The sequence below is a fragment of the Bubalus kerabau genome, chromosome 5 (assembly GCF_029407905.1).
Source record: "Bubalus kerabau isolate K-KA32 ecotype Philippines breed swamp buffalo chromosome 5, PCC_UOA_SB_1v2, whole genome shotgun sequence".
NCBI lineage: Eukaryota > Metazoa > Chordata > Mammalia > Artiodactyla > Bovidae > Bubalus > Bubalus kerabau.
Window position 1 is genome coordinate 37,903,194 of NC_073628.1, and position 27,932 is coordinate 37,931,125.

At 36.4% G+C, this 27,932-nt stretch overlaps 2 long non-coding RNA genes across 4 annotated transcripts in view; one reads left to right on the forward strand and one right to left on the reverse strand.

The window, feature by feature from the left end:
• Positions 1–8,021, reverse strand: part of LOC129652637 (uncharacterized) — a 62,929-nt gene extending 54,908 nt beyond the window's left edge. Inside the window, exons 1-2 of one of the 3 annotated variants that reach the window (XR_008714635.1) lie at positions 7,773–8,021; positions 2,920–2,963 (exon numbers count right to left, since the gene is read on the reverse strand). This is a non-coding gene — a long non-coding RNA (uncharacterized LOC129652637). Of the gene's footprint in view, positions 1–2,919; positions 2,964–7,522; positions 7,725–7,772 lie in introns of those variants that run through there. The other 2 variants (XR_008714637.1, XR_008714636.1) reach the window with 2 other exon arrangements.
• On the forward strand, positions 7,912–10,564 carry LOC129652638 (uncharacterized). Its single transcript, XR_008714638.1, has 3 exons — positions 7,912–8,048; positions 8,294–8,387; positions 9,831–10,564. It is a non-coding gene; the product is annotated as an uncharacterized LOC129652638 (long non-coding RNA).
• The last annotated feature ends 17,368 nt before the right edge of the window (positions 10,565–27,932 follow it).

Genomic DNA, 27,932 nt, shown 5'->3' on the forward strand with positions numbered 1-27,932 from the left:
GAGAAATATCAATAATGTCAGATGAGCAGATGACACCACTCTTATGGCAGAAAGCTAAGCAGAACTAAAGAGTCTCTTGATGAAAATGAAAGAGGAGTGAAAAAAGACGACAGGATGAGATGGTTGGAATGCATCACTGACTTGATGGACATGAGGTTGCGTCAACTCCAGGGCTTGGTGATGGACAGGGAAGCCTGGCATGCTTCAGTCCACGGGGTCGCAAAGAGTCGGACATGACTGGGCAACTGAACTGAACTTTCACTCTCCTCCAGTATAATGAATACTGTTCCATTATCAAAACCAAGGTGCTATTTTGTGCATGCTATAATTAAACAGTAATAATACTAATACTTTCTATTTACCCAGAGTCTTGCCCTCAAAAATATAACCAATTAATTTACTAAATTAAAAAATATTTATTAAGGTTCATTAGTAAACCAGAGTCTCTATCCTTATAGACCTTACAGCCATGAGATACTATAGAGCTACAACATGTGACAAATAAACTTTTACTCATTTAAGATAGGTCTTAACAACCAAATTATGTCTTTAGTCATAATTTTAAGAAAAAATGTTAACCTGAAACAGTGCTGATTATTTTAGTGAATTTATGTATCCTTTTGGACTTTTTATTGATACGTGGATTATCAAGAAGACACATTTTAGTAAGAGTGTGTGCTTGGAAAATGTTAACAAATTACTTAAGACAAATGATTTCCTTGTTCATCAGGGTTTAAATATCAGAAAGAATGTCCAAGCCAGTTAGCAATTCTTACATTACAAGAGGGAGTCATTTTAGACCCGAGAGGAGGACTTTGATACAATAGTTCTTGACATGTGAATTCATCATGTTATAACTGTTTGGGAAAGAACTGCTTTCCTACAAAAGTTAGACATACACTTTCATCTATATGAAGTATTTGAATCATATGTATCAATTTCTTATGTTACCAGTTTAGTATTACAAATAAGTCGTTCTTTTTGTCCTGATTTAAAAAACATATTTATATACTCCTTATGAATGTGTTACTGTGGTACGAAATAAAATACAGAATACAAGGACTAAATGTAAGAGGTGAGAGGTAAAGGATTCAAAACCCAAGGCTTCTTTTTTGGGCCCATTATATGGCTACTCAATTTCACCAACATGGTTAGTTAATGACAAGTTCTTCCCAGAATAAATTTCAAGAAATACTTTATGGCATTTTTTTCTGCAGTCTCCTACACTATGGTTCCCTCTAATGTAACTGCCAATCAGATAATACCTAGCACAAATTTCAAATACATGTGACATATTTTCAAGAAAGATGAATCAACAGGTTTCATATACTTTACTTAACAACATTAAGATAAACTAAACAACCAAACATATCAACAAATGCCCTAAGTTTCTACTTTAAAGATAAAATTTTCACATCAAAAGGCACCAATTTGTATAAAATGCTGTGGCCTTTCATTTTGCAATGCCTATGTTTTATATTTATTGACTTAATTTATTTCTTCTCCTTTTATTCATTCTAATTTTTCTAGGTTTTCACAGTGAGTTTTTAAAATTCATATGCTTTTATTTCAGCAGGTACTCAACTGATACTTAGAATGTGGGTTATAATTCCACAACATTATCATATTTGCCTGTGGTCATATCAGACAGCACTGTCTGACTTGTAAAATAAATATTTAAAAGAGAAATGCTATGGGAGCAAATCAACATTATTATAAAATGATAACAAGCAGATTAGGCGGTATAGTATAAGCAATATTATATTTTGACTCATAATATTTCCTCCTGTATTCTCAAAGAAGATTATTAAAAGATCTATCCAAAAGATAAATATCATAAATAGATATTATAGAGTATGTTTAAATCATAAAATTACATGTAATTGTATTTCCAATGATTCTCCCAACATATATTGCATTATTCAATGAGAATAGTGAGAGATTCAATTAGAATAATGAGAGATACAAATACCAATGATTCCTCTTTAAAAACTCATCTGATTTTTATACATGTAAGTCAAAAGTAAAATTCTTCCTGTTGTACTGCTTCTCAACTAAGCTACATAGACCCATAAGGAGCATAGATCCACAGAATATATAAATTATTTACCAAGAAAGAAAATAGATTTCCCAGGTTCATCATAAAGCCACTGGCTTCACAACTATGGTTATTCCAACTTGAATGCTACACGAGTAACAACAAAAAATACCAACTGTCATTAAAATCATTAAATTAATGCTAAAAAGTACTTAGTTTGTAATTACATCCCAGATAAAATTAACAAGCCCTTGTAAACTTTATTATTAAGTGTGCATGTTATGATATTGGCAAATCTAACATTTTCTTGCAAGAGTTTATTACTTTGTTGAATAAAAGAAACAGTACTTCATCCTATTTGTATTCTCGAGCAAGACCAAATCATTCTTTACATATTTCTAAACCATATATGGGAAGACAGAATTTCAAAGACATTCTGTATTTTTTATGGAATGCTAAGAAGTTTAAAAATATAAAATCCATGCAAATTACATTGTTTATAGAAAGTAACAACTCACAGTTCTTCTCAAGTTAGTTTCCCTATTTTTCTTCTTTTCCATTATTTATCTGGATCCTTGTTTTCCTTTAAAGCATAATTTGTGTCATGATGACACCAACATCATTGTTCTCCAAACCATTAATTCAATTAACTTTTGTTACTTTGAAGACTGAAAATATCCTTATGAAATATAGGATATCCAGTGAAGCAACCAGACCAAAAAAAAAATGAAAATAATACTTCATCTGCATACCTGCAGGAAGAAAACAGACTATTCCAATTCCTATAAAGCATGGCTCTTCATTTATAGCTTTGAGGACCAGGATACCAGATTATTTATTGTTTTTTAAAGCATCATATTAAGAAACGTGATGTCACTTACCAGTCAGTTTACATCTTTGCAGCCAACTTCAAACATAGTCAACACTGAAAAAAAAAATTAATAATTAAAATGTGAAAGTAAACATATAAAAACTGAGTATTCCATGGAAAATTTAGAAATTATATTGTTAGAGCTACATGAACACACCTCCAAGTAAGTGTTTTTTAGACAAAATGCATCGCAATGATACTAATGACCACAGATGAGCAAGTATGTACAAACCGATCTTAAAAATTTATGCACAGGAAAAAAAAAAAAAATTTATGCAAAGAAATAAATTCAGTAAATATTTTAAATGCATCAACTAGGATTAAAATGAATTGAGGATAAAAAATTGTTACAGTGAGTCTATGTCCACTTAGATATTGTCTAACCAGATGCGATAAAAATAAATATTGCCATATTTATTGTAGCCTTTTTTCATAACATAGGGATTGACAAGCTTCTGGAAAGAAACAGCAAATATTTTAGCCTTTGCAAGCCTGCAGTCTCTTCTTCAACTACTCAACTCTGTGTATGTAAATTAATAGATATGGCTGTGTTCCAGTTCAACTTTATTGACAAAATCAGCCTGTTGACAAAGATTTGGCTCCAGGACACAATTTACCATCTCTTGGCAAAACCCACTGAGAGTTCCCACTCAGGAATAACAGTCCTTGCAAGTGGCAGACAATAAAATATGGAGAATCACAGGGCTGATTAAGTTAGACCCCTTAGGTTCATAATAAGTGGTATGACTTAAAATTTCCCTACAAAAACCTGACATTCTCAGTCCTAGAAGATGATGTATGAGACTCAGAGTAATTATTTTTAAAATTTACAGTAAATATCAAAAGTATATTTCTCATACAAGGTAAATATCTAAAATGTGATAGTAAGAAAATTTTATATTTTTAAAAGAAGGAAGACAATTATTGATTTTCGTGTATGCTTAAAAAAATGCTGAATGATAGCAAGTTTCCTGGGACCAATAGATCAAGGAGGCCAAATACTAAATGAGAAAAAATAAGAGATTGAAATTAGCCAGAGAGATTCATCACGCCAACTTTACAATCCTTGGAAGGTAAGTTGAAAAGATGAGTCTGCAAAATGTTCTAAAGAAGTATCTTGATGTCAGTTAGAGAACCTCACTGATCGACTCCCTGCAACGGTATCATATTTGGTTCTTAGTTACCTAATATGTTTCTTATTAGAAATAAGAGGACAGATTGAATTGTCCATACACACACAACTCTTCAGAGGACTATTAAGTTTATTATTTTTGGCAATATGGGATGAACTCAAAACTGGTAAACAGATTATGCAGGAAAGAAATAATTCTATTTCTGACAGAAAAGGGTCTAGTAAAAGGATATGGCTATTATTTCACAGTTATAACTTTTCCAATTTATATTTATTTTTGGATTTTTGAAAGTGACTCTGTGTACCTCAAAGTATATTTCAACATTTAGTGAACACCTACCCCCACCCACACTCTCATACAATTGCTTACATTCCACATGGAAATTTTTTAAATTAAACTTTTTATTTTGTATTGGGGGTATAGCCAATTAACAATGCTGTGATAGTTTCAGGAGAACAGCAAAGGACTCAGCAAAGGATTCATGTATCCATTCTCCCCCAAACCCCATCCTGTCCAGACTGCCAAATAACACTGGGCAGAGTTACATGTGCTCTACAGTAGGTTTTGTTGGTTATCCATTTTAAATATACCAATGTGTACATGTCCATACCAAACTCCCTAACTGTCCCTTACCCTCACCCTTTTATAATTCATTCTCTAGGTCTGTGAGTCTCTTTCTGTTTTGTAAATGAGTTCATTTGAGTATTTTCCATTTTGAATGGCTGGCTTGTCCTAGTAACTTTATACCAAAAGAATGGCTCTACTTATGAGAATAAAGAAATATTGAAATAGCATGGTGCTCCATGCTTGGAACTGAAGGAAGAACAACTGACTGCAGGGGGAAGGGGTAAGGACGAAGACTTGCTCTGAGTGGCAGTTCTCCATTTTAAGAGGAGCTATAAATGAATCTTTAAAATGTAGCTGAGGGCTGCCCTGGTGGCTTGGTGGTAAAGAATCTGCCTGCCACTGCAGGAGACTCGGGTTTGATTCCTGATCCAGGAAATTCCCACATCCTGCGGTACAGCTAAGTCAGTGTGCCGCAAGTACTGAGCCTGGGAGCACTGGCTGAGCCCAGAGCAGCAACTACTGAAGCCTGCATGCTCTAGAGCCTGTGCTCTGGACAGGGGAAGCCGAAGCAACGAGGAGCCTGTGCACCAGAACTAGAGAGTAGCCCCAGCTCGCTGCAAATAGAGAAAACTCGCACAGCAATAAGGACCCAGCACAGACAAAAATAAAATAAATAATTTTTTTTAATTAAAAATGTAGCTGGAGTCCACATGATCAAAAACAACATTGCCCCCCTTTGGTAAACTGCTACTTCTTGGCTAAACTCCAGTGCCCAGATGTTGGAATTCCAATTACCATGCAACTGTCAAAAATGAAAGTTGTTTCAAGAGAAGCTGACAGTCTGCTCTTCATTTCAGAGAAAATGGGGGATCTTAGCCACTAATTACCCACTCCAGTGTTCTTGCCTGGAGAATCCAAGGGACTGGGGAGCCTGCTGGCTGCCGTCTGTGGGGTCACACAGAGTCGGACACGACTGAAGTGACTTAGCAGCAGCAGCCACTAATTTGCTCAAAGTCACAAAAGTAGCAATTTGTAGATCCTGCATTCATTACAAAACCAGATTGGTCTTTTTCCAAATTTTATACAATATGGAAACTCTGCGTCCATAAGCAGTTCATTCATTGGTTCAATAAGAGTTTATCTGCAGACACTCTTCTTACTGTTTAGGATACAAGAGTCAATAGCACAGAGTAAAGAACCTACCTCCTTGAGTTTATTTTCTAAAAATGGATGATTGACAATAAATCATACATCACTACATTACATGATTTGCTATCAGATTAAAAGAGTTGGGCAAAAAGGAAAAAGCAAAGTAGAATAAAGGGCCTGAGGATTGTAGGGTAGAAGCTGACTTGGGGCAACGGAGGAGGAATTTTCAATCTTACACTGGGTGTCAAGGCAAACTCACTGACATTTCAGCAAACAGCTGAAAGAGATAAGGGAAGTAAACATTTCCATAAAGATTGACTCCAGGAGAGAATTTCAGTACAAAAGCCAGGCCTGAAGCTTGAGGACCAAAACCTACCTTGTTTTGAGAAATGGCAAGGTGATCAGTATGACTGGAGGAGAATGAATGAAGGGGAAAACGGTGGGAGAAGGAGCCAAATCAGAAAAGGGGCACAGAGATCTGATTAGAGAGAGCTTTGCAGAGCATTGGAAAGAGACTGCACTTTACTCCATGTACACTGCGGAGCTGGTTTTGACCAAAAATTAATCCGTACTAAAAGGACCACCCTGGTTGCTCTCATGAGCATTAGATCCAGGTTTTAAGTAATGTATAAGCAAGGAAATGAGCTAAGTTACTACAGTTATCCTGCTGAAAGATGGTGTTGGATTGGATCATCCTAATAGTGATGGAAATAGTGAGAAACATTAATTATTGATGAACTTGAAAGATATTACAATCTGAGAGTAAACGGCATATCAGATATGGGTTCTGAGAGAAGGGAGAGAAATCGGTTATTTCAGTAAGAGAGCTTTCTCCATTAAGGTTTCTGTTCTATAAAAGATGTTGTATGAGTGATGGAGCATTGCCTGTGAAGACAGACAAACCCGCTGGTTGGTTTCTGGCTCTATTGTGTTCTAGGCTTCCCCCTTTTGAACAAAACAGTGCTGTCCTTAAGAGCTCAGGTCTGAACTCTTGTGACCCTTTCTGTGAATCCTGGTTCTTTCACTTACTAATTTTAAGCAGCTGACGTTGACACTCTAGCCTTCACTTTATAATTGGGCTAATGAACATATTTACCAGGGAGGAATAGAGAAAGAAGCAGAGAAGGGAAAAGAGAATGTGTTACATCTGCTAAAGCATGCGAAGCAGAATCAGCTAAGTGCCAAACATACAACAGGTGCCGTACGTTGAATCAATGGTTTTGGTTCCTCCTCCCTCCCTGTAGCCACATCCTTTGCTCTGTAACTTTGCAATTGCTTCTTTTCCAACATAAATAACATTTTTATTAAAAAGAAATATTATGTCTTCCAAAACAGATGAAGGCAGTGTAATGAGTGGCATTGTTTTATATTTTTGCAAATCTCTTGAATATCTGTCTTACTAAAAGAGCTTACTGTCACATAGGCTTCTGCTCTCAGCTTTTCTCTGATATACTATTTTGGTTGAAGAACTTAAAACTATTGAATATCATCTTATTTGATATTATATCCCAAATTTACAAGTCGTCCTTCCTTAAGTTTGTTTGCAAAAGAAATCTTAAACCTGATCAGTGGACTCCAATAATATTACCATTCATAAAATTTAAGCTTTTAAACAAAAAACTAGGATTTTGAAAAATTTGCATACATCACTGTGAGCTTAATAGCTTCCTAACAAAATTTTTCTCATGAGGTTAGTGATGATATAGACAAATGAAACTATCTGATATTCTAGCAGTTCTTTCTAAAGAGAACGATTACATTTACCCACTCCTTGAGTTCAGGTTGAGCCCTGTGACTTTCTTTGGCTGTAGAAAAAGGCAGAGGTGAGAGCTTGACAATTCCAAGTCAAGTTCTTATGTGTGCTGTGTGCTAAGTCACTTCAGTTGACTCCATAGACTGTAGCCCGCCAGGCTCCTCTATCCATGGGATTCTCCAGGCAAGAATACTGGAGTGAGTTGCCACGCTCTCATCCAGGGGATATTCCCGACCCAGCGATTGAACCTGCGCCTCTTACCTCTCCTGAGTGCTCTTTACCACTAGCACCACCTGAGAAGTCCTAAGGAGGCCTTCGGTATTACTGCTTTTGTGCGGGCTCCATCCTAGCTCTGCATTGCCAAGAGGATGAGAGCTGCTGGGGCAGAACCACTTCTGTTGACAGTTGACCTGTAGCTGCAAGCGGAATTACCCAGGCAAGCACAGAGGAACCAACCCAAAGACTCACAAGGGAGACTAAACCGCTTGTCTTCTCAACCACTGTGTTTGAGGATATTTCATTGCATAGCAATGAAGGGTAGGCATTAAATAATCCTAGCTTATTTCCTTAGGATTTTGGTTAAAACAAAATGTGAAGCAAGCAACACTTTCCACCCACCTCCAAAAAACTTATATTAAATGATTTCCCTTTGCTTTATAGTTTTTTGAATAATTTAATGCTGAGAGAGATAGAAATTTAAGACACAGGTCAAATTCTTCAACACAAAATATCAAATTTTACACTAAGCCTCCAAAATGTCACTTAACTCCTTCCTCTTTAAGTTACAGGGTACCTTGGAGAGTTGCATAAGTGCTAGAAAGCTTCAAATGGGATCAGAAGCCAAAGCCAGTGAGTTTGAGCAGTATCCTTGACTGTGTAAGAACACTTTCATATTCATTGCAAATCCAATGGAAAAATGAGCTGCTTTAAGCCAATTCTTTCCAAATAAAATATGCCTTAAACATAAAACATTCTTTGTTGGGGAGGGTTTATTGCTATTACTGAGGATATTACTACATTTTAAGTAAGTTGAAAGTGATATGAATAGTGTGTCTCTCTCCATTACTTGTGGATTCAGTATTTAAAAACGTATGTACCAGCTAAAATATATTTGTTGCTCATTTGATATGCACAGAGTGGTGGAGAGTTAGGGCCACCTGGCGTGCCTGTTACCAGCTGAAGTCAAACAAGGAGATGCTCTGCTTTCTTGTTTAAGCTCATACTGAAAGCAAGTGTGCTCTTCCTGTGGTCTATTTAATGCTACATTTTTCTCATGCTTCTGCTTTATTAATATTGGTGATGTCACTATTTATAATGGCCCCCAGGTACAGTGTTTAAGTGGTGTCAAATGTTCTAAGCTCCAGAAGGCTGCAATGTGCCTTATGCAGAAAACACAGGAGTTAGACAAGCTTTGTTCAATGTTGAGTTATAGCGCTGTTGACTGTGAGTTCAAGGTGAAGGGATCAACAAAATAAAATCAGTAAGATGTATTCAAACATCAAATAAGATCACATACTTACCAGTTGAAAAAAATGTGACCAGAGGTTCATAGGAACCTAACCCTGTATGTTTCCTAAGAGTAATGGGTTAGTTTTCCCTAGGTTAGTGTTTGTGGTAATTTTAAAGACTATAACAACTTCCAATAAGGAGAATGGACTGTGTGTATATATGTGTGTATTTGTGCATTTCTATACACATATCTATATATTTTTCTATATATATGAGATGTCTCCTTTAGAAGAGCATTTTAGCTATATTCCCCATTAGCTTCAGTCACCAAACAATTCTGTACAGAAAGAAGCCACTAGTTTCTCTAAAGCAAGCCAAGGACCTTGCATGAAAAGATGATGATGAATAATATTCCTAACTATATTAGTCATTCAGATTTGTATCCTTTTATGCTTCTTAGGTTATTACATTTAAGTGAATGAGATTGTTACTGTGAGATTCAAAAAAAAAAAAAAGTAAATAACTGCCCCAAACTTACTCAGAAGGCAGCATTTTGAAAAGAATATTTCTAACTCAAACATCTCATTAAAAGTAAGAATAAAAAAAATTTCATGAGAAGTACTAGGGGCAGCTGTTTATCCCCAAAATAACCATTTTGGCACCAAATCCCTCTTCCAATTACAGTATCTTCTATTTACCTCATCATTGTGCCTGAACTCTATCACAATGGTCATTTTGCCTTTGTATTACCTTTGACCCCCCTCCTCAACCATTTTCAATGCAGGTAGTAAATTATAATTATGGAATTTTATTATCACTGTACACTGGGGTGCCTACACATTTTTATACTTATGTATATGTGTGTGCAAGGAGGACATGGAAACCCACTCCAATATTCTTGCCTGGAGAACCCCATGGACAGAGGAACCTGGAGGATTATGGTCTATGGCGTCACAAAGTCTCAGACATGACTGAGCAACTGAGCACAGCACAGCACAAACTACCCCAAAGGTCTTCCCCAGTGGCTCAGGAGGTAAACAATCTGTTTGCAATGCAGAAGATGCAGGTTCAGTCCCTGGGTTGGATAGATGATCTGGAGAAGGGACTGGCTACCCACTCTGGTATTCTACCTGGAGAAGTTCAAGGATAGAGGAGCCTGGGGGGTTACAATCCATGGGGTTGAAATGAGTTGGACACAACTGAGCAATGACACTTCCACCTTCAAACTAAAACAAAACCACAAATTCTATTTCACACTCCATAGGAATTTCCAACCTTCACCTCAGTCTAAGCCAAAACTAGTTGTAGGAGAAGTTCATAGGAAGGTAGGAGAAGGTCATCTGTCCTGTTGACACATGAGCAGGACCCAGAGAATCAGAAACTCCCCACCCCATCCTCTGTCCTTGGAATATAGGATATCCACCCATTGTTCACATGGTCAGGAAGTCATTTCAAGGACACGACCTTGGGAGAGCAAGGTGCCATTGAAACCATCTGGACTGAATGCATGACTGAACCCTATTAGGGCCTCCATATAAATCTGTAAGAGTCTGGCAGGTGTAGAGACCCAGGCATCTTGGGGATACCTAAGATAAGCCTTGTATGCAAGTTCCCTTGCTGAATTCAACTGCCACCTGCCAACCTGGAGCATTCTGTCTCTTTCTTTGGTCTTTCTTTGCCCTCTGCATGTTGGGGCAAGTTTGCAAACCAACATCATGGTAGCAGAAAGAACATGATTTTTATTAAAATGGGATTTACGTTCTGACGTGATCACTTAATTGTGGAACATCCAAACAGCTACAAAACTTTCCTAATCTTCAACCTCTTTACATGTGAAATGGATCATAGACTGAGACCACTTAGGAGATAGCTGTGAGAATTGTGCTAGATCTTACATAAGAACACGCCTGGCATAAAGGGTCCACTTCACACATGTTGGTTTTCTTTCCCCCAAGATCTTACGTGCATATCTTGAAATAGTTCAGTGACAAATATGCTTCTCATAGAGATGAGCGTTGCTGTTGTTTTAATTTTCAGAAATGTAAGAATCTGGATACAGCTGGAGGGCTGTGAATTATCAAAAAAAAGCCTCAGCTATAGGCAATAATTTTAATGTTAATTAACTCCATCTGGAAGGAAAAGCAGGTGTGGAAATTGATCACTTAAGTACAGAAAGCAAGGGCTGTTTACTAAACTCCCCCCAAATTAATTTGGCTGAGCTTGTGGTTAAATTGCTTTCAAGTCACTTTTCTATAAATGCCGTATACCAAGTGCTGAAATTGGAAAAAGAAGTAGACCAAGCAGATTTTAATGAAATGTAACAAATTGGACTGAAAGGTTACCTAAAAATAAAAATTACATTTTAAAAATGAAAAACAAAATGCAGCAGTTTGTTTTGCTTCAATAGCAGGCGGAATTTGAGCAAAATCTTAATTTATTCCCCAAATGTTCTTCAGAAATCACCTGAATCAAAGCAAAGTGGGTGCAGGAGAAAAGGCAGTATCCGTGGTCTCTGTCAAATATACTGCATCAGATGTGTCTGTGAGGCCCAGAGATCTGCAGTTAACTACTCAGCTGATTTGTATTCTCCCTAAAACTTAGGATCATTTTCCTAAGGACAGAGAAATACCAAACCATGGAACAGTGATGCAGGGTCCTAGAAAGTTGACAAATTAGGACAATGATGGTATGAGAAGGTCAAAGATAACAAATAAGTTTGGAAAATAAGAATCTGGTTACCAAAATCAAATCTATATTTATCATTGAAGAACATTCTGATATATTGGTGACAGTCATTTAATTTTTACCTTCTGTCATTACCTGACTTCTCAATAGAAAACCCAGATTCATTAAATGTCTCTCCAAGACCTTCCATAGTCTGATCTGATGGTCTATGTCACTCCAAAGTCTGATCCCAAAACAGCAACATCACATCACCCAGACTTAGAGCATCAAACGTTCTAGGGGTGTGCTAAGTTGCTTCAGTCATGTCTGTCTCTTTGAGACCCCATGAACTATAGCCTGTCAGGCTTCTCTGTCCATGGGATTTTCCAGGCAAGAATACTGTAGTGGGTTGCCATTTCCACATTCAGAGAATCTTCCCTACCCAGAGACGGACTCCAAATCTCTTAGGTTTCTTGCACTGGCAGAAGGGTTCTTTACCACTAGCACCACCTATCAGACATTCTGTGGATGGAGACCAGTGATCTGTGTTTTACCAAGGCCTCCAGGTGATTCTGATGCACAAAAGTGAGTTACTGTGCACCCATCATGATTCACCATGACCCAGTGGACTTTACTCAGTTTCTCTGAATGAGTCATTAGAGCTGAGACTTTAAAGTAGGAAACCTAATTGGGTCTGCTTTTTTCCCTTTCAAATGGAAAAGAAATTGCCAGAGCCTGATAATGTGCCCAACATGAGCTCACCAGGCTCCTCTCTCCAGTGGGATTTCTCAGGCAAGAATGCTGGAGTGGGTTGCCATTTCCTACTCCAGGGGATCTTCCTCATCCAGGGATCGAACCTGTATCTCCTGCATTGCAGGCAAATGCTTTACTGCAAAACCAGACACCTGAGTATTTACTGCATGTAAGTGACTTTTCTGAGTGTTTTACATTTATTATCCAGTTAATCCTCATTAGAACCTAAGGATATAAGTTTGATTGTTATCACTGTTTTGCACTGTGATGCTGAGATACAGCTGCTGCTGCTAAGTCACTTCAGTCGTGTCTGACTCTGTGCAACCCCATAGATGGCAGACCACCAGGCTCCCCCATCCGTGGGAATCTCCAGAGTTGAGCAAAAACCGCAAGGCCACATAGCTACCAAGAGATAGAATCAGAAATTGAACTTAGCCTGTCTCTTCTACTAACATCCTTCACTACTCTGTACACCACTTTCAGGAAATGTTAGCAGTCTCTAACACAACCTGAAGGGTTCTCAACCTTGGTCTAGACAAAGACAATGCCCAGACTTAGGAAAGGAGTAGAACTGAATCTTCTTGACTATTTCCAAGATCGTAGGTGAAGATATTTTGACACTTGGAGTAACCTGGTTCCCAATATGCCTCCTTTTGTAAATCACCTTAAAATCTGCTTATTTTAGGTTTCTACTGAAGTAAGTTAGACAGTGAAAGACAAATATCATATGATATAACTTATATGTGGAATCCAAAAAGTGATGCAAATGAACTTAGTTACAAAACAGAAATAGAGTCACAGATGTAGAAAACAAATTTATTGTTACTGGGGGGGGAAGGGGGATACGGATAAATTGGGAGGATGAGATTGACATATACACACTACTATATATAAAATGTGTGTGTGTGTGTTAGTCACTCAGTCGTGTCCAACTCTTTGCGACCCCATGAACTACAGACTGCCAGGCTCCTCTTTCCTTGGAATTTTCCAGGCAAGGATATAGAATAAGAACCTACCATATAGCAAAGGGAACTCTTCTCAATAATCTATAATGACCTACATGAGAAAGTAGTCGAAGAAAGAGTACAACTGATTCACGCTGCTGTAGAGTGGAAACTAACAACATTGTAAGTCAACTGTGCGATAATAATATCTTAAAATAAAAATGTGACTTTATTAGAAAGAACTTCAGCTACGTGAATTTGAAGCAAAACACAGTATCAGAGACTATGTTTCCTCATCAAAAAACTGAAGATAATAATACATAACCATGGAGGAATAATAGGAAAAGGGGATTATATGTGGACATGTATTTTTTAATTTTGAAACATTAATTATATGCTTGTAACATATAATATTTTTTACAGAGGACTTCAGGTACCTATTGATTGGAGAATGTCCCCTTGAATGATCATTTACACCACAACCAGCATTGTCTTTATAGATGGGTGTACAAAGTGATTTTATTTTAGCAACTTACTCATCAAATCTCAACTTTCACCTCCCACCCCACAGTAGAACAATTTTTCAAACTTTCCTTACTATAAGCTTAATCTGAAATGCTTTTCATAAAGCTATATTCTCTAGTATTTCACCTGGGAATTGTATTTATTTTGTTCTTATATGGGACCCAGGACACTATATATTTTAAGAAACATCCTAAGTGTCAAGTTGGTGCAAATGTAATTGTGGTTATGTATTGTGAATTTTAAATCATTATAATTAGGCTCAACTATCTTTATCAATCAAAATAGAAACCATTAAAATCAACACATTTTTGCCAACGAGACATAAGTTTGTTTATTCCTGTAGTGTAAAAACCCATGCTTCTGGATTCTATGAACTCTTGGAAAGTATTTTCTAACTCCTGCTGGTTGTGGAAGCATTTTCCCTGCAAAAAGTTGTTGATTTGCTTGAAGAAGTGATAGGTGGTTGGTACGAGCTCAGGTAAATATGGCAGATGAGGCAAAACTTCAGGGCCCATTTCGTTCAACTTTTGAAGCGTTGCTTGTGTGATGTGTGGTCGAGTGCTGTCATGGAGAACTGGGCCCTTTCTGTTGACCAGTGACCATCTACAGGCATTGCAGTTTTCGGTGCATTTCTTCAATTTGCTGAGCATGCTTCTCTGATGTACTAGTTTTGCTGGGATTCAGGAAGCCGTAGTGGATCAGATGGGAAGCAGACCACCAAACAGTGACCATGACCTTTTTTGGTATAAGTTTGCCTTCAGGAAGTGCTTTGGAGTTTCTCAGTCCAACCACTGAGCTAGTTGTCTCCTGTTGTCATATAAAATCCACTTTTCATTGCACATTGCAATCCCATCGAGAAATTGTTCATTGTTGTTGAGTAGAATAAAAGAAGATGATACTTCAAAATAATGACTTATTTTATTTACAGTCAGCTCATGAGGCACCCATTTATCAAGCCTTTTAAGCTTTCCAGTTTGCTTCAAATGCCAAATAGCCATAGCATGGTTGATATTGAGTTCTTCGGAAACTTCTCATGTAGCTATAAGAGGATCAGCTTTGATTATTGCTCTCAATTGGTTGTCAACTTCTGCTGGCTGACCACTATGTTCCTCAACTTCAAGTCTCTCATCTCCTTTGTAAAACTTCTTGAACCACGAATGCACTGTACTTTTGTTAGCAGTTCCTGGGCTAAATGTATTGTTGATGTTGCAAGTTGTCTCCCCTGCTTTAAGACCTATTTTGAACTTAAATAAGAAAATCACTTGAATTTGCTTTTTGTCTAGCATCATTTCCCTAGTCTAAATATAAAATGCACAGCATGTCACTAGCAACAAACATAAAGTAAGAAACATACACTAAAACAATGTATAGCATAATCATATTTACTTAAGAATGTATTCTTATATCAAATGACCAATTTCAACTATGCAAAAACTGCAATTACTTTTGCACCAGCCTAATAATTATGAGTATGGGAAGTACTACAGTAAATTCTAAAATTCTTTGGAGATTTAAAAACACATACTAGATAAAGTCATGTCACTTTTTTAATCTTTTAATAGCATAAAGATTATTTGGGGGCATAGATCTATTCATTTGTTCATGTAGTTATAAAAATATTTATTTTTCAATAAATATAGGTTATTAGTGCTTTACCCCAATACATCTGTCAGAAAGGATAGAGGTTTTTTTTTTTTTTTTTTTTCTGTTTTCCTGTAAAGAGGGTTTTAGAAAGTATTCACTTGGAAAGAGTAAATTAGGGGAGCGATATATTAGATATTCCAGTTAATCCTCACTATAAATACTATAGTATATTACAATAATTAAATCCAGATCATTCTTAGTCCATGTTGATTGAAGGTTAGTAGAGTTTGGAACAAGATAGGAAAACTTACTCCATGTGGTCACTAAGGAAGTCAGACTGATTTTCTCCTACCTTATGGTTATACAGTCTGGATAGTCAAGAAAGAGGAAGGGAGAGACCGTACAGCTAAACATGGTGATTGACACACAGCACTCATCCCTAAACAGCAAACTGTTAATAGTCTAAATAAAATGGGGCTTGGAAATGCAGGGTAGCGAATGCAGTATTTCACAAGCTTTACTATTTCTGCCTCAGTCTACTGTAAATTCAATGAGTACTCTAAAATAATCACCTAACTTTAAGCAATTTAAAGTTCTGAAGCAGTGTGGGAAGAAGAGAAACTAAATACATCAGTCTGTCACCACAAAAATTTTAAATTTACTTAAGCCTTTAGGAAAGTAAATTGTTAATTATAAGGAGCGTGCATTTAAAAAATAACATGTGTGATATATGCTTTCATTGCACAAAAAAAAAGGATACTTTTGAAAGCAGAGCATCATAAAAGAGACTGGGTAAATTAGAGCCACAGATTTAGAAAAAAATCTGGGAATATGCATGCATATCTTAGACTTTGAGGGGACCATGTTTATAACAATATAAGCCATGGTTATGTAATGCTTGGGATAAATTGTGGAATTGAACACATTAATCAAGAAACTACAGTATGACTCATCATAGGAAGAGAAGAAAAACAAAATATTTTTAAGAACCTTCCATATGCAAGGACTATGCTAATGCTTTACCTATGGTACTTCTATTGAATCACCACCAAAACCTCTCAGAAGCGAGGATTATTCCCATTTTACAGATGAAATCATAAATAAGATGCAACTATACTAACATCACACAACTAGTAAATAGCAGATTTAAGATTCAACTCCATGACTGTATGTCCAAGCTTATATATGAGGATATGTATATTTTTTCCATTATATTAAGTGATGCTATACTAACCTAGGACCTTCTTTACTAAAATCCTGTCTTTCTGAAAAAGAAAGAATACAGATCTCCCTTGTTTTATGATGGGGTTATATCCCAATAAATTCATTGCCTGTTGAAAATATAATATCAAAAATTAAATTTTTACCTACATCACAGCTGAGCATCTCCTACTTTCAATACCCTCTGAACATTTACATCAGCCAACAGTTGGGCAAAATCATCTACCCAAAGCCTATTATATAATGGTGTTGAATATCTCATGCAATGTATCAACTATTGTAATGTACATGAAAAACAGAATGACTGTATGTGTATAGACCAGTTGTAAGCATATTGACTGTGATCATTTTGCTGACTGGGAGCTGAGGGCCCACTGGCCCTGCCCAGTTCATGAAAGATTATCACGCTGCATATCACTAGCTCAGCAAAGGACCGAAATGCAAAACTTGAAATATGGTTTCTAAAAAGTACATATTGTTTTTGAATCATTGTAAATTTGAAAAAGCCCCACCAGCATAAGTTGGGGACTATCTGCACTTATAGGCCTCTACATTAGTAATTTTTAATGAAGTTCTAATCTGTCTACATCCATATTCAGTGAGCCTGGGTTAACTTGATGTATAATATTTCTGTACTACAGGACTATGGACATGTGAAACAAATAGACGAGATTATTGAGGCATGTTCCTTTGAACAGTCCTTCTAAATTGTACAAGAATTGGCAGCTAATTAGCAACTCATTAGCAGCATTGATAAACCATGTGAGAAAAACAAATGCTGTGCTAACAGAAGGAATAGAGCTTTCCAATGAATATGAAATAGAGTATAGGATAAACGCAAATTGTTTAACAGAATGTCTTGTGTGTGTTAGTCACTGAGTTGTGTCCGACTCTTTGCGACCCCATGGACTGTAGCCCGTCAGGCTTCCCTGTCCATGGAAATTTCCAGGCAAGAATACTGGAGTGGGTTGCCATTCCCTTCTCCAGGGAGTCTTCCCGACCTAGGGATTGAACCTGGGTCTCCAGCATTGCATTTCATTCTTTACCATCTGAGCCTATATTTCTAAATGATTTCTATTTTATGTTTTCTTAGTCATTCATACATTCAAATATTTATAAATCAACATCTTCAAAGCAATATGTTAGTTCACTGGAGATGAGAAATATGTGCTGAACACATTGCTTGCCTTCAAGAAGTTCACAAAATAGCAAGATGATTATGGAATCGACACATTTCTTCTTTTTGTAAGCGACCTTCATCAAGCCTGAAATGGTCTTTTTAGGTAAAAATTGGCATTACATCAATGTTTACACCCATGTACATCTGACCACATATCTGCTTTGTAGACAGACGGCTGTTAAAGTAAGCATAAGTTTAGGCTAAGAAATTCGTCTGTGAGATTAGGAAAATTTTTTGATGTATACAAGAATTAGACCTATGAGATTAAAGTATTTTGAATGACCAGACTTAGTTTTCAGGCCAATCTATTCTTCCAGTTAAAAGAGAACATCACATATTAATGCACACAAGTGGAATCTAGAAACATGACATATATGATCTTATTTGCAAAGCAGAAATAGAGACACAGATGAAAGAACAAACATATGGATCCCAAGGGGGAAACGGGAGGTGGGAGGAATTTTGAGATTGACACATATATACTATTGGTATATGTATAAAATAGATAAATAATGAGAACCTACTGTAAAGCACAGGGAGCTCTGCTTAATGGACTGTGGTGATCTAAATGGGATGGAAATCCAAAAGGGAAGGGATATATATATATATATGTAGGGAGGGGAGATATATATATATATATATATGTATGTATATATATATGACTGATTCACTTTTCTATACAGTAGAAACTAACATAAGATTATAAAGCAGCTGTACTCTCCTCAGACAGTAAGGAATCTGCCTGCAATGCGGGAGACCTGGGTTCAGTCCCTGGATTGGGAAGCTCCACTGGAGAAGAGGACAGCCACCCACTCCAGTACTCTGGCCTGGAGAATTCCATGGACTATATGGCCTGGTTGGCTACAATCCATGAGGTCACAAGGAATTGGACATGACTGAGTGACTTTCACTTTCATACTCTGCTAAAAGTTCATTAAAAATAGATTTTAAAGAAGCATACCATTATTCTAGATTTCTGCTAAAAGGAAATTCTAACTCCTTAAAATGGTCCACAAGATCTTGACTTATCTTTCCAGTCTTCCTGTGTTCTATCCTAAACTATCTGGGTTTCAGAATATGCCACTCTAGATCCTATCTGTGTTATTCTTTTACATTGAATGACTCTCACCCACCGAACCAACTCCGTCTATCTGTACAATTCCTTCTCATACATCAAGATGCAGGTAACATCATGAAACCTAGTAAGAGTGAGATTTGCAACCCTTTCTATCTGCCTACACTGAATGTGGTGTACCATATAATATGTACCTTATTTGTCTTCTATTTTCCCTTTGGACTTCTTGAGAGCAAAGTCTAGGTCTTTTCATGTCTGAATCTTTAGTGGCTAATACTGGGCAGGGATATAGTATGAAATTAATAAATATTTGAATGATTAAATTAATTAATAACTATGTACTATTTCAATTCTCATCTATAATACGCACATTTGAATGCTGAACCAGTTGGTATCATGGTCACAGGAGACTCTAAACTACAGACATGGATAAAAGACAAAAGCATGTATAAATATTTTTCTCTGAAAAGAACTAATACAGCTATTTCAATAAAGTAATTAAACATATAATCTTATAGAACAAAGCTTTAAAGAAATAAATGAAAAAAAATTTATGGTTCCTCTCAATGACATTTATTCCTGTTTTGAGCATAGCTTGGTAAAATAATTCTATCTGGGAGATTTGATTAGAATTATAGAACACAGAATTCTCTCCTTCAGCAGATAGAAGATATTATTATATTGTGTGAGTTTTCTTTACAACTTGCCTTTGCAAAAGATCTAACACTTAAAACAAGTGTGTCTTTCTCTCTCTCTCTTTTTTAAACTTTCCTTAAGTACAAACAGAACAGAAATTTTTAAAAAAAGTTAGGTTCATACAACTATAATGAATGTAATTTAAAAACTGAGTCCCAGGTATTCATGAAGCAAATAAAGAAACTGAGGAATGAAAATAGGAAATGACTTATGAAAAGCCAGCCAGTGAATACTGCAATAAGAATTGGTTATCTTACTTTCTACTTTAGTGTTCTGCCCACTAAACCACCTTTCTCATTTACTTTATCTATTCTGAGAGTAAATTTCTTCACTGAATTGCTATGTACTTGTGACTAAGGGATTCAGGCCAATAAAAGCAATTGATTTATACCTAATTTAAAATGGCAAGTAACTACCAGCTTTTGACATAACTTTAAATTTCAACTTTCCACCATCATTTTTGTGATGATAAATAAAAAGACAAATGGAGAAAAGATGGACAACTTTTGACAAAATGAAGAAAAATGTGATATCGATTTGAGAGTATGGTGGTCAACTTGTGCTTTGTCTCATTGGAAGAGATTAACCTCTCTTACAGAAAAGATGGAAGAAATCCACTTCATTTTAGTATTCCATTAACTTTGAAATCTAGGGTCCATTAAAGTCAGAAAACTGGTTACAGTGGTGGTAGTTCTGAGTGGCAGGGAAAAAAGAGCAGTAGGGAATGAGAGATAGGTCCATTTGGTCTCATAAAGCCACAACAAATGAATTTCTATGATAGGGACACATGTATGATTGCCTTCCTGATGTGAAAATGAGACAGAGTTCCACGAGAATTAAAATATTTGGATAGAAGATTTAGCAGCAAATTCCCAGACCCTTTCTTTTGGAAAACTTCAAGTCTGTATATCTTCTATCACTGGCTTTATTTGGGTTAAAAAAATAGAATGAATTCTAAAATTTAAAAGTATATGTATTCTAAGCAGAGAAACATAGACTTTAAGAAAAAATAGAATTTTCAATAGAAGGCAAAATGGCATTGCTTTGTTGAAATAGGATAATAAAACCAAAAATTAAAAAGAGGTTTAAAAAGAACACAATATTTTTTCTACTTTCAAAAAATTTCCTAGAAAAATAGGCAACAGCATCAAACTAATTTGAAAAAGAGTACAAAAAATGTAAAATTGTATTATCAGTGTACAAAAACACATGTAAAGCTGTAAGAAATTTAGTTAATAGTGCAAAGAAAGATTGAGAAGTCTCTTGAGAATACAAAACAAAAGTGTGACAAAGATTAAAGTCATGAGAGAGATAGATACAGGAACCAATAATAAGAATATAAAATATTGACATCTTAGGATTTCAGGACAAATTAAATTTTATAATAAACAGCGACAAAGTTGAAGAAATCTCTCAGGAGGTAAACATATGATTATCTTAAAATTTTTAAGGCAAAACTGAAGAGACATGTTCAGAACCAAGATGAATTTTGAAAACAAAGGTTGACTTTCAGTGATAAAGATTTAAAAAGACCCAAACATTAAAATAGTATCCAAAAGTATATGGAATTATATGGATTCAATCTCCCTAAGACAATAAATGGGCTTCCCTAGTGGCTCAGATGGTAGAGAATCTGATAAATCCTCAAAAACCTCTCATTAGGAGAGTCTTTAATTCTCATTTATCTAATTATTAATATACATATTTATTGTAGGAAACACTTCTTAGAAGTAGAGAAAACAGGCTTGTGTACATGCGTATGCATGTGTTATGTGTATATACAAATGCACACACACACATTTAAAGCAACTCCAAAGCATGTTAACCTTGCATACTTTCTAGTGTGTGGTACCTAAGCCACGGTTACGTTCTGTGTGTGTGTGTGTGTGTGATTGAATCTTAATGACTAATTGATATGATGTTAAAAAGCCCAAGTCTTTTTCCTCAATTGCGATCTACTCTTAAAGGCCTGACCAGCTCTGGAGCTCCTCATGGGAATTGCTAATACATCTGTTGCAACATCCTCATTCAACCAGTCCTGAATCCCTACTCCTGATGTGGTATCCATGAGACATTTCAATCCCACTTCCACCCAAAAACAAACAAACAAATCAATCTACTTAAACAAATCTCTTGCTCATAATGTTTCCTGAAGGAACAAAAATCTAAAGCAGAAAGAAAGCCTCCTACTCTGCTACTGATGAAACTGCTATTGCAAGGTATAGATGAGATGTAGCATGCTCACAACTCTGCTTGAAAACAACACTCGGGTTGAATATAGCTGACAAAGTGTTCTTTATAATAGCTTTAGCCATCACAGTAGTTTTACTTTCTTCAATATCTTTCAAAGAAAGATAAATCAAAATTCAGTTCAGTTCAGTCAGTCACTCAGTCGTGTCCGACTCTTTGCAACCCCATGAATCGCAGCACACCAGGCCTCCCTGTCCATCACCAACTCTCGGAGTTCACCCAAACCCATGTCCATTGAATTGGTGATGCGATCCAGCCTCTGTTGTCCCCTTCTCCTCCTGCTATCAATCTTTCCCAGCATCAGGGTCTTTTCCAATGAGTCAACTCTTCACATGAGATGGCCAAAGTATTAGAGTTTCGCCTCAGCATCAGTCCTTCCAATGAACACCCAGGGTTGGTCTCCTTTAGGATGGACTGGTTGGATCTCCAATTAGGTATACTTAAATTCTGATATGACTATAAATGCATATATGTATATCTTCAACAAGAAAGAGAAGTGGATAGGAGGTTTCAAGTTTCAAAATACCAACTCTCTTGTTTCATAATGATGCAAGTGGAAGCTGCTGGCCCAAAATAAACCTGTTTCAATTTCCAATGAGTTGACCTGAAGTCCTTTCATAAACACTTTTAGGTATTTTTCTCGTCTTCAAACAAAATTCAGAAAGGTATCCATAATCATAGGAGGAGAAAATGAAGCTTGAAGAGCTTAAACAACTGAATCGAAGTCCCAAAGCATCAAGTGATGAGACTGGGATTTGAACTAGCACACTTGCTTTCAAAGTCTTAATTATTTGACCTCTTTTATGAAATAACTGTTCCAAAATATGATTTAGAGATCACTTAATTTACTGGGAGAATGGAGGAATCCAAACATCAGTATTGCACTCATAAATGATTACTTTCCTTGAGGAATCAAGATCAACATATGGTATGCATGAAAGCCTGTATCAAGACATCTGGGTTCAAACTTGGACTTTTCCTCTAAATGGCTGGGTAACTTTGGCTAAGTTACTTGATCTCTCCAAATTTCACCTGATTTCCTTCACCTGAATATCTAGCAATAACATGCTGCCAGCATTTATGTGGGAATAAAATACGGTGATAAATTAAAGGGCTTAGCACAGTACTTGGCACACAGTAAGCACTCAGTAAGTGTGAACTATTACCATTCTAACTTGTCTAGATAAAACATGTGAAAGAACAATATGGAAAGATCATTTGATTTTCTGTTTTTGATGTGGGATAATATGACATTGTAAATCTCAAAAGCTGACAAGGTATTTCAAGGTCAAACATTTAACAATAACCAATTAATTATATTTTCCTCTTAGTGAATCATTATTGGAAGAAATCATTAGGTGACCTTTTTTGGTTACAGCAATCCAATAAAAAATACATTAGCCAGTGTTTCAGGAACATTAGTCTAATGTGCTTTTAGAGATCACCTTCTCTGAGCAGTATAATAAGTTTGTGTGAAAAGCATAAAGCATGTAATATATAATAAGATTTGGACTTTAATGAACCATCTTGGCAAACTGACTGGTACAATAATTCAAAGGTGAGCTTTCCTTAATTAATGAATTAAAAAAGCCAAGAGTATGCCCTAAATGCTACACTTGATTATGCTTTCACTTATTTTCCATTTTTAATCATATACCCCTGATTTGTTGAGTAATATGAAGTAAATCCTAAGTGACCTTGGCTATGAAAATAATAGAGAAGAACTGAAACTTACAAAGAGATGGCAAGAGTTGCAAGTTGTATAGCTTCCAAAGCATACTTTTTATCCTTAAAAATATTAGCAAATTTAATTTATATTTAATTTTGAATCAGCTCAGGTATCTTTCTGAAACTACTCCCTACCAGATGTTTAGTACAAAATGGGTACTACTAAGCCACTAAGTCAGAATTAGGTAAACATTCACATTGAAAGATTTTAAGAGCATAGACTAGTAGATCATTTCAAATAGTAACTTCATCTCTCTTAATCCTATAGACTTTGAAAAAGAGTTATGACAGTTTATTATATTGTGTATCTAACTATCCTATAAGGTAGTAAGCTTCCTAACAGTAGAAACTTCTCAGAACTGCATGGTATTTATGACATTTAGCAAATGCCTAGGAAATTGTCTAGAATGCACTGAATGTGTGATTGCTAAAGAAATGACTGAATGAGAAAGTGATAAATAACAAGTAAACATCTTCATTTAGGTTAAAAGTTTCCTATTAATATATCATAATTTATGTAGCTATGGCCAGAAGTTAGTTATGCAAACATAATATTTCAACAGATCTAAGGTGCCATGAGTTATAACAAGAACTGTTCATATATATGAAATTAAGAAAGAAAAAAACACTATTAATTTATCTGTGATATGTCCTCATTACTAAGACATAGCCAATTTTCAGTGATATAACATTTGTATTAAAATTTTACAATTAATATTATTTTATTTTTTAAATAATTTTATGTGAATAAGCTTTAAAGTTTATTAAAAGTGTTGACTTTAAAAAATGTACAAGATATTGGAGAAATAAAAAAAATTAAAAATAAAAAATGTACAATATAAAAGTTTGTGAATTGAGTTTTATTTGGGGAAAATTGGGGACTGCAGTCCAGGAGACAGCATTGCAAATTGCTCTGAGAAGCTGCTCAAAGGAGGCAAGGGGAGGGGCTAGGATATGTAAGAATTGCAACAAGGGACAGGTGATCCTGAGGGAGTTAACTTAGACTGATAAGGAGTCCAAGCCTAGGTCCCCTTTAGGAAGGAGGTAAACATTGTTTTTTGTTTTTATTTAACATTCTTTTACCTTAGACACATAGGCCTAAGTACAGCAGGCAGCAGTATCTCTTGTTCAAGAACATGCTTTTCTGTGCTCAGAATGTATGCTATGGAGGTCTGGGTAAAAGTTCCACAGCCTTGAGCTTTGGGTTAACCTGTTCCTTCTGACTAATCTCATTCTGATGTCATCCCAGGATGTATGTTACAGGAAACGGCCTGGAGGAAATTTTCACAGCCTTGAGGTATTTCTTTTTCTATTCTCAGCAGCTAGCAGAAAAGTATATAATACCCTGCAGCCTACCAGGCTCCTCCGTCCATGGGATTTTCCAGGCAAGAGTACTGGAGTGGGCTGCCATTGCCTTCTCCATGCTTAAAACTAGCCAGGTGGATAATCTTTCTCCCCTTTTCCAACGTCTGTGTCAGAAGCTTTTTTCCGTCACTATCACTTTAATAAAATTTCTACTACACAAAGCTCTGAGTGACTGAGACTGTCTTTGGTCCTGGAGTTAAATCTTCTTCGGAGACCATGAATCTGGTGAAACACTGTAATCTTTCATCTATCACCTTGGGGTAGTATCTGGGATCACAAGACAAGGTATAAGCTATCAGTCAGAACATCATTAAGATTATTGTTAAAGAATCCCGATATGTCAAGTTAAGGAACTTAGCACTCTTCTATGTATGAGAAGATGCATAAGTCTGGATCCACTAAAATCATTCATTTGATATTGCACCTCACCTATCTGGGGCCAGTATCCTGTGTTTGCACATCCTGAGTGTCCTCAGGACTCACCATGGGGAGTGGCTGCAGTCTGATGACTGCTAGATGGCAGGTTTTCTTCTCCTTTCAAGTTCCTTCAGGCTCACCAGCTCGCCACCCATGATGGCTGCAATTGTTGATGACTATGGCATCCTTTGTTCACTGATATGGCAGGAAATAGTCTATTGTAAAAAATTATTTAACACCCCTTGAAGAGGAAAAATTAGTTGAATAAAGCCACTGAGGAAAGTATAGATAAATCTATGCTCTTCAAATATATATATATATTTTTTTCAGGAGCTAATTCAGCCAAGCTGAAGATCTAAAACTTTTCTGCAGGAAATTGAGCCTTCTGTTGTATTTATATTCAAAAACTGTTAGAAGAACAGTACTATTTTTCTAGGGTTGTTGTAAGGAGCTACAGCATGGAAACAACAAATATAATAGCTATTTCAACACTCCCCTCCTCCTCCCACCACGAGATATTGTACTTGCTATGTAATAGAAAGGATTTAGTTCTAGAAAGAAGACTATAAATTTCAGTATGTTTAAGATAATTTACATCTGGTACAACTAATGACAGCTATAACTTTTAAACTTTCACTGTTTCCTAAGCTAACCATACTGCATTGCCTTCCACAACTGCATAAATCATATAAACATAGATAGTCATAGAGTTACAGCTTATGCCTTCTATTTTAAAGTAAATAAAGAAAGATGAACACATATTAGAAAGCTTCATCTTTTTGGAACTCTGGTGTCAGGAAACCAATTAATTTGAGGCTCTGGAGAATTGAATGTGCCTTGTGACTTTCAGCCTTAGCTTAACAAAACCAGATAACAACATGATAAGCCACCAACTATTTCAAATATTATGGAGCTAATTTAGTTCATTATATTGGAATAAATAAATGTCTAAGGCATTGCCTTATTTTCTTTTATATAAAGTGGGGCTTCTTCTAAAGGGAGGCATTCTGGTTTCACCTATTTTCTTCTCGAAGAGGGGATTTATTTTATGTCTATACCCTTTCATGATAAACCTTAGATTAACTAGAGACTGAGTTAATAGTTTTGTACAACCTTCTAGAATCTTCATATCCCTTATCTGTAATAAAAGAACACCTGCCCACCTCCATGTAATATGCTGAAAATGAAACAAGGTTGAGAGATCTGTCAGGCACGGGCTCCTGCCTCTCTCTAACTTCCCTGTTAGCTGACAGTAACAATAGTAACAGTGTTATAACTGAACCGTCACAACTTTAGATTGCAAGGAGATCAAACCAGTCAATTCTAAAGGAAATCAACCCTGAATATTCATTGGAAGGACTGATGCTGAAGCTGAAGCTCCAATACTTTGACCACTTGATGCAAAGAGCTGACACATTGGAAAAGACCCTGATGCTGGGAAAGATTGCAGGCAAAAGGAGAAGAGGGCTGCAGAGGATGAGATGGTTAGTTAGCATCACTGACTCAATGGACATGAACTTGAGCAAACTCTGAGAAGCAGTGGAGGACAAAGTATTGCAGTACATGGGGTCGCAAAGGCTCAGACATGACTTAGCCACTAAACAACATAATAATACAACTTTAGGTCATGATATGGTTCCTTCTGAAAGTATCAACTAAACTGCCTAATTATAAAAATTATAAAAATCATAAGATTTTAATGAAGGGATGCATTTGTTTAATCTCTATATCCTCCAGAGCCCTTTGGAGTAGGGCTCTCCTGTGTCTTGCCAGGCTAGTTCGCATCTTCCCAGCAACCATGGAGCACAACGTTGCTATCCTCGTTGACCAGAGGCTGAGATACTCATGGTTCACCTCTTTGTGGATCTGGTTAAACCGCTTTACAAAGACTTGGCCATACTCATTCTGTATATTCAGATAGTAAGCTTTCTTATATCTCCTCTCCCTATGGGGGTAAACACACCCAAGCTCACACTGCCTAGACCACACTAAGACCACACTAAGAATTGTCTGCTGCTGCTGCTGCTGCTAAGTCGCTTCAGTCGTGTCCGACTCTGTGTGACCCCATAGACAGCAGCCCACTAGGCCCTGCCATCCCTGGGATTCTCCAGGCAAGAACACTGGAGTGGGTTGCCATTTCCTTCTCCACCACACTAAAAATTGCCCGTTTCTTCCACTTGAATGTAGGTTAGCTTAGTACCCTGACAATGCTTGTTTGTGATTGCCTGGTAGTATTTTTGTGATGATCAAATGAGTCAATAGACACAAAATGGTTTGAAAAGTGTCTAGCCCTAGGATGTCCTTAGTAACTATTGACTAACATCACTATTGTCATTATCATTGTTGATAAATGGACCTTTGAATAGCTACCATATCTCAGGCTTTCTAGAGTCTATGGATCAGAAAGAAAGAGTCTCATTTTGCCTTCTAAATGCAAATTTATCTACTAACAAACTTTGCTAACATCACTAGTACATTATTTCTCATTTGTCTTTCATCCTAATGAAGATGATTTATTGGCCTGGAATCTAAGTGTAGGTGGATGGTAAAATGTTCAGACACCAAAAACT